At 56.8% G+C, this 9179-nt stretch overlaps 2 non-coding genes across 2 annotated transcripts; one reads left to right on the forward strand and one right to left on the reverse strand.

Moving 5' to 3' along the window:
* Window positions 1-4805: 4805 nt before the first annotated feature.
* Window positions 4806-4888, forward strand: TRNAL-UAA. The gene has a single exon. It is a non-coding gene; the product is annotated as a tRNA-Leu (tRNA).
* Window positions 4889-5077: 189 nt separating this feature from the next.
* Window positions 5078-5149, reverse strand: TRNAW-CCA. Its single transcript has one exon. It is a non-coding gene; the product is annotated as a tRNA-Trp (tRNA).
* Window positions 5150-9179: the final 4030 nt, after the last annotated feature.

Here is a 9179-nt window from a genome sequence, read left to right on the forward strand (position 1 = left end):
CTCTCCAATAACTCCAAGTCTTACGTTTATAAGATTTATGAATCATCACTTGAATTAGAAGGAATAAAAGAACAAAGTACAAAACTTAAGTATGGTTATGTGAGTAAAATTCTCCTGCCTGGCACTCGCCCAACCTCCAAAACCACCTTCCCTGGGAGCAGAGAGCATGGGAGGAGCTACACAAAACGTGCATCTTCCCCACCTTAGTATGTTAGCGTAAATACGCAAATGGGATGCTGAGAAAGAGTCCTGGGGAGCAAATTCGAATTACACAGCTTCCTCCCCCCCACCCCCGCCCCGTGATATCATTGGGAAACAAGCATGTAGAAATCTCCCAGATTTACATGCCTAGTTTCCCCCTGGAATGAGTACACATAACCAACTTACATCTCTAAAGATCTTCAACTAGAGGTACATACAAGATTGCACTTTCTAAGGAGAAACTACAGTAATTTGGGGATAAGAGGAAATAAAAGAGAAAGAGAACCAAACCAGTGATTGCTGGGCGCATTGACAAAAAGCCAGTTAGGGGGCCGTCTCCCCTCTGGCATAAGAGCCTACGTTCAAAAGAAATGCATTCAACCACCCACAGTTCAATGTCCCAAAGTTCATTCTGGACCTTTTGGTGCAGTGCGTGGTTTCTGCAGGCTTCTTTATGGCACCTTCTCCAAACAGTTTGCATTCTTGAGTCAGGGAGGTAGCAAGTTTCTTATCCTAAAATTACTCTCAAACAAGAAAAATGTTTATAAATGTAGAATTTTGCAGTAATTAGACAATCCCCCCTGAGGAGGGTGTTGACCAACGCACAGATCACCCAGGGATACATGGCTGAGTTTGAGGTATAGGAATCAATTAGCCAAGGAAAATCCAAAACATTAAAAAGAAACAAAAGAGAAAAGAGGAACTTCTGGATGAAACATAAAAAAGCAAAATCTCATGTGTAAAATTTTTAAGGACGAATAAGCCCATAACAGATCCTTGAATTGGGGCCCAATTAAAGTGATTTCTGTCCCACAAGCCTGTAATAGCAATTCTAACAGTGTAGCGCTTACCCTTTGGCAGCCAGGACTACAGAAAATTGTCGTTCTATAAAAGAAGGAGAAGAAATACCATTCCCTGGTCTGATTTTACTTACGCTCTCAGGGACAGGGGATCCAATATGTCAGCCAAACTGAAGTACTTGGCAGAAGTCTGGATCTGGCACCAGGGAATCCTGCATCCGACTTTGTAAACAGCTGCTTTCTCAAAGCCCCAAATAAATTCTAGCCTCCTGTCTTGGCGCAGAATGTCATTAATCCCACCAGGATTGGTTGGTCTTGTAATAAGGAAGAAGTCAAGGTAGATAAGTGTAAAATGGAGAAAAGGACATTAGAAAATGCAAGATTGAATTGACCATTCTAAGGGTTTGGGGACTGTGCCAGAAAGGACACCGCGCTTCTGAACTCTGGGACAGTTGGGAGGTTTGCCACTGGTGCAGGGGCTCGTGCCCTGATCTCACTGAAGAAACCCCACTTGGACTGCATTTTGAGGAACTACAAATAGGTCTGGATCAGCAGCTTTGGAGTGACCCAGTGGAGTTAGCGGACTGTACCGACATCCTGGACCCTGGGACAGTGTAGAACATCATTGGAGCAAGTAGTGAGATCCCCAAACCCTGTCAAGCTTCCGGAGCTTCTCCCCTCAAATTAATTTGTTATAAAGTACACTAGAAAAGAGACTCCCACGCCCAGGCTTAGCATGGTAACTCACTTAAGGTTAATATGGTGACACATGCACTTTCTTTTTTTTTTTTTAACCCTTAACCTCTGTGTATTGGCTCCTTGGTGGAAGAGTGGTAAGGGTGGGCCATGGGGGTCAAGTGACTTGCCCAGGGTCACACAGCTGGGAAGTGTCTGAGGCCAGATCTGAACCTGGGACCTCCCGTCTCTAGGCCTGACTCTCCATCCACTGAGCGACCCAGCTGCCCCCCCCCCCAACACATATACTTTCAATGAGAACTCTGGGAACACCCCAGGACTACGTTCTTCATCTGCTTCCACACACAGACTCTTGCCTGGGGCTCAATTCTCACTAGAAAAATTGCTCCGAGGACAGCTTAGAGTGCTGAGATTATCATTTGCTCACACTGCAAGCAGCGAGTAAGCCAGTCATCATTGACTTTCAGTGGCCCAGTGCAGCGGCATTCCATCGTGATCCCGCATCCCGATGTGTTTAGCAAGTCCCCTGTTGCTGGGCACACCTCGGCCACCACAAAGAGAGCTGCGATCAGTGCTGGGGAACCTACTGACTCCTTTCCTTTTTCCTGATCTCCTTGGCTAGCAGCCCCAACTATGGTATTATTGCTGCTTCTAAGGGCCCCGAGTAGCTTTACCACGCTCGGAGCCTAAATCCAAATTGCTCTTCAGGACGCTTGGACAGTTCGCAGTGCCACCAACGGTATCTCGGTGTCCCCATTTTCCAGCATTGGTCATTCCTGGCAATCCTCTTGGTGTGAGATGATGCCTCACAATTGTTTTGGCTTGTACTTCCCTAATCAGGAGGGAGTTCGAGCCTCTGCGTGGCTGATTTCTGTCTGAAAACTGGCCATTCAGAGCTTTTACACATTTCTCCACTGGGAAATGCCTCCCATTCCCACCCTTTTGACAATGTTGTCTCTACATCATTTTATTTTTATTTATTTATTTATTTATTTATTTTTTAGAAAAAATTTTCCCACAGTTACATGATTCGTGTTCTTGATCTCTTCTTCCCCCCCCTCACCCTCCCCCAATAGCCAATGCACATTTCCACTGGTTTCTTCCTGTGCCATCAATCAAGACCTATTTCTAGGGGGCAGCTGGGTAGCTCCGTGGATGGAGAGCCAGGCCTAGAGACGGGAAGTCCCAGGTTCAGATCTGGCCTCAGACACTTCCCAGCTGTGTGACCCTGGGCAAGTCACTATATACCCCATTGCCCACCCTGACCACTCTTCTGCCCGTATTGGCTCCAACATGGAAGGTGAGGGTTAAAAAAAAAAAAAAAAGACCTATTTCCACCACGCGGGTGAGTGAAAAAGCCCAAGTCCTTCCGGGATCTTTCAGAAGGGATTTTCCCCTTGAGAGAGGCTTTCTTCCTCCCCACCCCCTGGGCCCTCTGGCTGAGGACTAATTAGGCAGGTCTGGGTGGGGCCTCGCCCTGGCCTCTCCCTTCTCTTCCTTTCTCGAAGGAAGTGTCAATAAAGGACCATAAAAGTCATTCGGACTTGAGTCTTTCCTGCCTGGCGCCCACCCTATTCGCTATTCAGTCCAACAATGTTGCCCCCCTTCCCACAGTGACTTCACTACTCGGCTGCTTCTTCCCCACAGCCCACTCTTGGGGGCAGTTAGGTGGCTCAGTGGATAGAGTGCCAGGCCTGGAGGGGGGAGGAGCAGGGTGCAAATCTGGCCTCGGACACGTCCTAGCTGTGTGACCTTGGGCAAGTCACTTCACTCCCATTTGCCAGAACAGCTTTTAAAAAAAGACACGTGATGGGCCTCCGCGATTCCATCCCAGGTCGAGGCTGGTTCGCTCCCGGCCTTTGCCTCGCGGCTGCCGAAGCAGCCCAGAAGCTTCCTCGAGCTCCGTTGCCCCGGCAACCCGTTTTCATTAAAGGGAAAGGAAGGAGACAGCAAGCTGAGCTCAGCCTCCCGGGAGGGAACAGAGCGTGTCTTCTGCCAGGGGGCAGCCTGGGGCCCCGCGCTAGAGGCCTGGCGTTAGGCCGGCCTCTGAGCTCTGCGAGGCCCCTTCGCCCCTCCAGGCGGGCTGTCACCGCGGCAGCCGCTGCCGTGAACTGAGGCTCTCGGCCACGCGTGGCTCTGGGAGAACCCTGGAGGCCCTGCTGCCGCCGGTGGATTCGGGCCTTGGTCGGCCCTTTGCTCGCCCAGCCCGGCCCGGCCCAGGCTGGAAAATTCCAGAAAATGAGGCTCCCCCGGGGGAGGCTCTCCAGCTCTCCGGCGTACTCAGGCCGGACCGAGGCTTTCCCCAGTGGCCCGGGGAGGCCACCACAGAGAGAAGCACCCACCGCCGTGCCCAGACGAGGCGGCCCCTTCGGATGGGAGAGGGCCCCTGGGTGCCCGGAGTCCGGCGGCCCTCCCTCCCCCCCTTTCTTGGCGGAGGCGGAGAAGTGGCACTTGAAGCTGAGTTCGGCTCTTCGGCCCATCTTCCCGGGCCCCCTCCCCCTCCTGGAGGCCCGTTTCCAGGCGGCGGTTCCTCCCGTCCCGCGGTTCCTCCTCTGGGGGTGGCCTCAGGGTGGTCCTGGGTCCCTGCATGGGCCTCAGCATCCCTGCCTGGGTACCGCGTTCTTCTGCAGCGGCAGCGGAAGCCCCTGGTGCTAGAGGTGGCGAGCAGGGCCGCTTCGGAGAACCCGGATCTAGGCCGCCCCCCCCCCGCCCCGCCCCGAGAGGATTCACTTCTCGCCGCCGCTTTCGGGCTGGGGGAGGGGCGGGAGTCGCGGATTCCCGCCGTAGAAAAGGAATGTTCGAACTTGTTTTTCCACGTAAAAGGGAAACGACAGAATGGGATGAACAAAGCCAACGGTGGCTCCTGGGGGGATCCAGGCTGCGCCGAAGCCCCGCTGCTAAGGGGGAAGGACCCCGCGGGGAGGGAGCAGACCTGGCAGGCTCTTCGCCCAGGGCTCCCGCCCGGTGGGTCCCCGCGTAAGGCCTCGGGTCGCGTAAGGCCTCGGGTCGGCGCCTTCCTTTCTTTCATCCCTCCGCCCCGCCCCCCGCATCCTCGGCGCTCCCGCGCACTAGAGAGAAAGGAGGCGGAGGGCCGCCCCCTCGCGGGAGACCAGGGTGGCCGAGTGGTTAAGGCGTTGGACTTAAGATCCAATGAGCGTTTGCTCTCGTGGGTTCGAACCCCACCCCTGGTAGCTCCTCCGGCCGCTGCTCCATTTTGTGTCCCAGCCAGGCCTTGGGCTGCTGCGGCCTCCAAAAGGAGGGCCTGGAGGGCGGCGCTGGAGGGGGAGAGAGAGCCCCGCCCAGGCTCAGCAAGCTGGGGGGGGTCCCAAAAATCTGCTCGCGGGGCCGGGCCGGAAGGTTCCAAAAGCGGAGCCCCAGCCTGACCTCGACGTGACTCGAACACGCAACCTTCTGATCTGGAGTCAGACGCGCTACCGTTGCGCCACGAGGTCCAGGTGGCTGGAGGGCGAGCCAGTGCCGGCCTTTAGGACTCCGGGTTGATCCTTTTCCGGAATGGACCCGCCTGCCCGCGCCGGCAGCCCCCCAGGACCCCGCCCCTCCCCCCCAGTCCCCAAAGCGTCGGAGCTCCTTTCGGGCTGCCTCGCGGTTCATCCCCGCCGCCAGGGGGAGCAGGGGCTTCGCCTAAGCACCCCGATTCCTGAGGCCGGCGAGGAGCCCTTTCTTTTCCCAGGATTCCTTGGGCCTGGAGGCAGGTGTGGCCTGCAGCCCGGCCCTGGGGGGTTAGGGTTAGGGTTAGGGTTAGGGTTGAGGCGGCCCCAGCTCCCGCCCTTCTCGAGACTCTCCTTGGCTTGGCGGGAGGAGAAGCCGGGCGTCGGGGCCAGGGCCGGGCCGAGTCTGCCTGGGTGCTGCCCTTAGAGTTTAACTGGCACGCGCTCCAGGTGGGCGCAGGGAGGCCCCCCCCCCCAGCGGCTCAGCCGAAAGAGGCCATTTGGCCACCTGGGAGCAAAGCAGAAATCAGAGAAGGTGTCGGGAGGACCGTGGGAGGGCCGGGCCCCCCAGCGCCCCCCAGCGCCACCCAGCGCCACCCAGCGCCACCCAGCGCCCGGCCGCCCGGCCTCGGCCTCTCCTTCCTGGAAGCTGGAAGAGTGGAGGAGGAGAAGCACCGAGCAGCCCGAGGCCTCCCCCTCCTCTTGCAGGGCCCGCCGGGCTTGGAGAGGCAGGAGCGGCCCAGAGATGTGGCCCCTGGTCGAAGGCATCTCCAGAGGAGAGCCGGCCTCCCCTCGGCCATGGTGCAAGGCAGCCTTCTAGAAAACCAGCCGAGCCAGCTGCCCACCCCAGGCTGGCCTTCCAGAGCAGGGGAGGCTCCCCTTTACTCCCTTTTGGGCAAGTCATGGGCCTCCTGGGGGGGGGGGGGACTCTCGGAGCCTGCGCCCATCCTTACTGGCAGGGCTGCAGATGGGGATCTTTGCAGGGGGCAAATGAGCAGCTCCCGAAAGGGAAAAAGCCCAGAAGAGCAGTGCGGACACCCTCCCCCTCCGGGGGCCCACATGGCCCAGGAAGGCTCCCCCCAAGTCTTCTCCAAATCAAAGTGCTCTCGGGCCTCCCAGGACCCAGCAAACAGCCGGAAGCCACCTGAGGAACAAAGGATCCCCCCTCATTTGAGGCCCACGAGGAGGAGGCGTGTAGAGGGGAAAAGCCAAGCTCTGTAGAGGGATCCTGGGAGAAAATCACAAAGGCCAAGGGGCCAAAGCGCTTCCCCTCCGCTGGCAACCCCCAGGAGCAAGGAAGAGGCAAAGGAATTCACCGACAGAATAGAGAAAAAGCCGCCTAATGCGCGCACAGGGAACATTTCTAGGGTGTGGACAACTCTGGGAGGTGGGGGCCATTATGATCTCTGCTTTATACATGTGGAAACTGAGGCAAACAGATTGCAGTGACTTACCCAGGGTCACCCAGCTGCCCACAAGGAAAGAACAGAAAAGCGAGGGTTCTGATGGGATTGAGGCCCTTTATTTCCATCTGGAGTGAAACCGTCCACCGACTCCACGAAGATTCCTCGTGGGTTGGACGCTCAGAAAGGGGAACCAGGGACTGAGGGAAAATGGGTAGCAGGTTAAGGACTAGTGGAGAGAGAACACACACACACACACACACACACACACTCACACACACACACACACACACACACACACACACACACACACACACACACAGAAAGTCTTGGCATAAGGTAGACAGACAGCGAGTGAGCTCTGGTTGCTCGAGAGCTTCTTCCTCAACTGTCCTAGAGCTCCTTTTCTTGGGGTTACAACCGCACACGTGGTCTGATGTTGGAGCCTAAAGCAAACATCTCGATCAGGAATCCGCGTGGCCGTGGCCGGAGGCCTTGATCCGAACTGCTTGTTTTTTGGTAAAGTGCGGAGCCTGAGCGAGCCGACCAGCCTTCCGGAGTGCAGCCTTGGGAAGGGCTCCGAGTTTGGCCAGGGTGAGGTTTCATTCAGCTCAAGGTTACAGAATTCACTCATAAGCAATACGAGAGCCATTTCTGAGCACTCTTAAAGGAATATCACAATTAACGTATACCTGGATTGCTACATGGAGTTACCCGGAGATTTCCCATGATGCTCTCTGAAGCCCCCAAATGGCCTACAGTCCGCCAAAGGACGGCTTGAGAGTCTATAAAGAGCATCTGTTGCTACTCCCAGGCCAAAGGCCAGCGAGCCGGCCGAGCCCCATCGGGGATGCTCGGGGCAGGCCGAGCTCCTGGGCAGGGTGTCTGCCAAGCCAATAGGAAGCCCCTTCCTCAGCTCCTCCTCCAACCGAAAAGGCTCAGAGGAAGAGAATCCCAGCTTAGGCACCGCCATCTGTCAAAGAGGACAAGGAGGGAAAGATTCCGGCTGAGGTGACAGCACTGAGGCTCACGTTCCCGCCACAGGAGCCAGCCCAGGAGGGACGGGCCTGCCGGCTCCATTCATCCACCGGCAAGGCTTTGAGGCAACCAGGAATGCCTACATTTGGGGTTGACTCTGCCCCCTGGGGCCGCGCCTTCCAAGTATTTTGGTCCAGAACCAAGGCGAACCTGGGCACGGAAGGGAGATGCCATGGACCCGCACTCCTTCACTCAGGCCCGCTCGGGACAGGGAAGTCCCTGCTCCTGCCTGTCCTTGTCGCTCTAAGGCGGCAGTTCCCAAACGTTCTTGGCCTCCCGCCCCCTTTCCAGAAAAAGTATCACTCGGCACCCTGGAAGTTCGTTGTTTTTTTTTTAATTTTAATAGCAATTAATGGGAAAGATCGATGCACCTGCAGCCATCACCGCCTCCCGGATCCCTGCAGCACCCACCAGGGGGCGGGGGCACCCCTTTAGGAATCTCTGCTCCAAGCCAAGAACAGCTGACGGCGTCTATAGTTCCCCGAGATCGCTGTCATCTTTGGATCGTTCTTTAGGTTGAGGTGGACAAAGAGAGGCACCTCCAGGCTCCACCCTGACACCATCCGGCTGTTCCCTAAGCAGACCCCACGCCCCACCGAATACCTGAGTGCCGACCACTCTAGTCATGCCCACGCCTGGCCCAACCTCAAGCCCTCACTGCTGTAAAGGGTAGAAAAACCCCTGAAGTGAGGCATTCTGGGAGCACCCCCAGAGTTGCTCCACTCAGGCCATCTTGCTGGCCATTCATCCTATCTTACCAATAAGTAAATAATAATTAAGCTAGGTTTCGGAGTCCTGCAATGGTGCCAGAGGGATCCTTCGCAGGCCCAGGGGTTCACCACGGTGCCCCGCAACGCCCGGCTGAAACCCCGTAACGCTCCCACTTGAACTGCCTTCCTGCTCGGGTCCCTGCAGGAAGTGACCTCAGCTCCATGCCTGGCCTCTTTCGGCACCTGGACGGCTCCCAGCTGCAGAAGGAGGAGGCTTTACCTCCCTCTGTTGGAAAAAACGGGAGCACACTGGCCCGGAGAGGAGGGAGTCGAGGGGGATTGTGGGAGGAGCCGTGAACACTCCTGGGAGGGTCACCCCACTTGGCTTCTCCCATCGTTTTGCAAATGAGTTTCCGTTTCGCCCCAGGATGGGGGCTCAGAGGGCCCCGAGGTTAAGAGCGGGAGGCCTTGGAGTGGCCTGAAAGCCTTCGGTCCCTTTCCTCGGAATCCGCCTCTCATCTTCTTCCCATCCAAGTGTGTATTCGCTGCGAATTTGCTGTTTCTTACACTGATGCTCCTGAACACGAGCCTCCCGGCCAACCCCTGACCACCCGCCATCGGGCCTCGCAGACATTGAGATCAGCCCGGGCAAAGGCGCGAAGCCGAGAGATGGGAAGGACAGAGAGGCGGGTGGCCGGGGAACCACGGGAGATGGCCTGGAAGTCAGCGGGGCCGGCCAGTCTGGTGACCCTCGAGGCCCGTGAGGCCAGACTAAGGCCCCGGGAACCAGGCTGAAGGGAAATTGGGAAGGAGAAGGGGAGCGAAGAGCGCCGCTGCTCAGCGCCCGGCTTCTTCGCAGTCAGCTCCGTGTGAGTCTAGGCA

This window comes from Gracilinanus agilis, chromosome 2 (genome assembly GCF_016433145.1).
Source record: "Gracilinanus agilis isolate LMUSP501 chromosome 2, AgileGrace, whole genome shotgun sequence".
Classification (NCBI taxonomy): Eukaryota; Metazoa; Chordata; class Mammalia; order Didelphimorphia; family Didelphidae; genus Gracilinanus; species Gracilinanus agilis.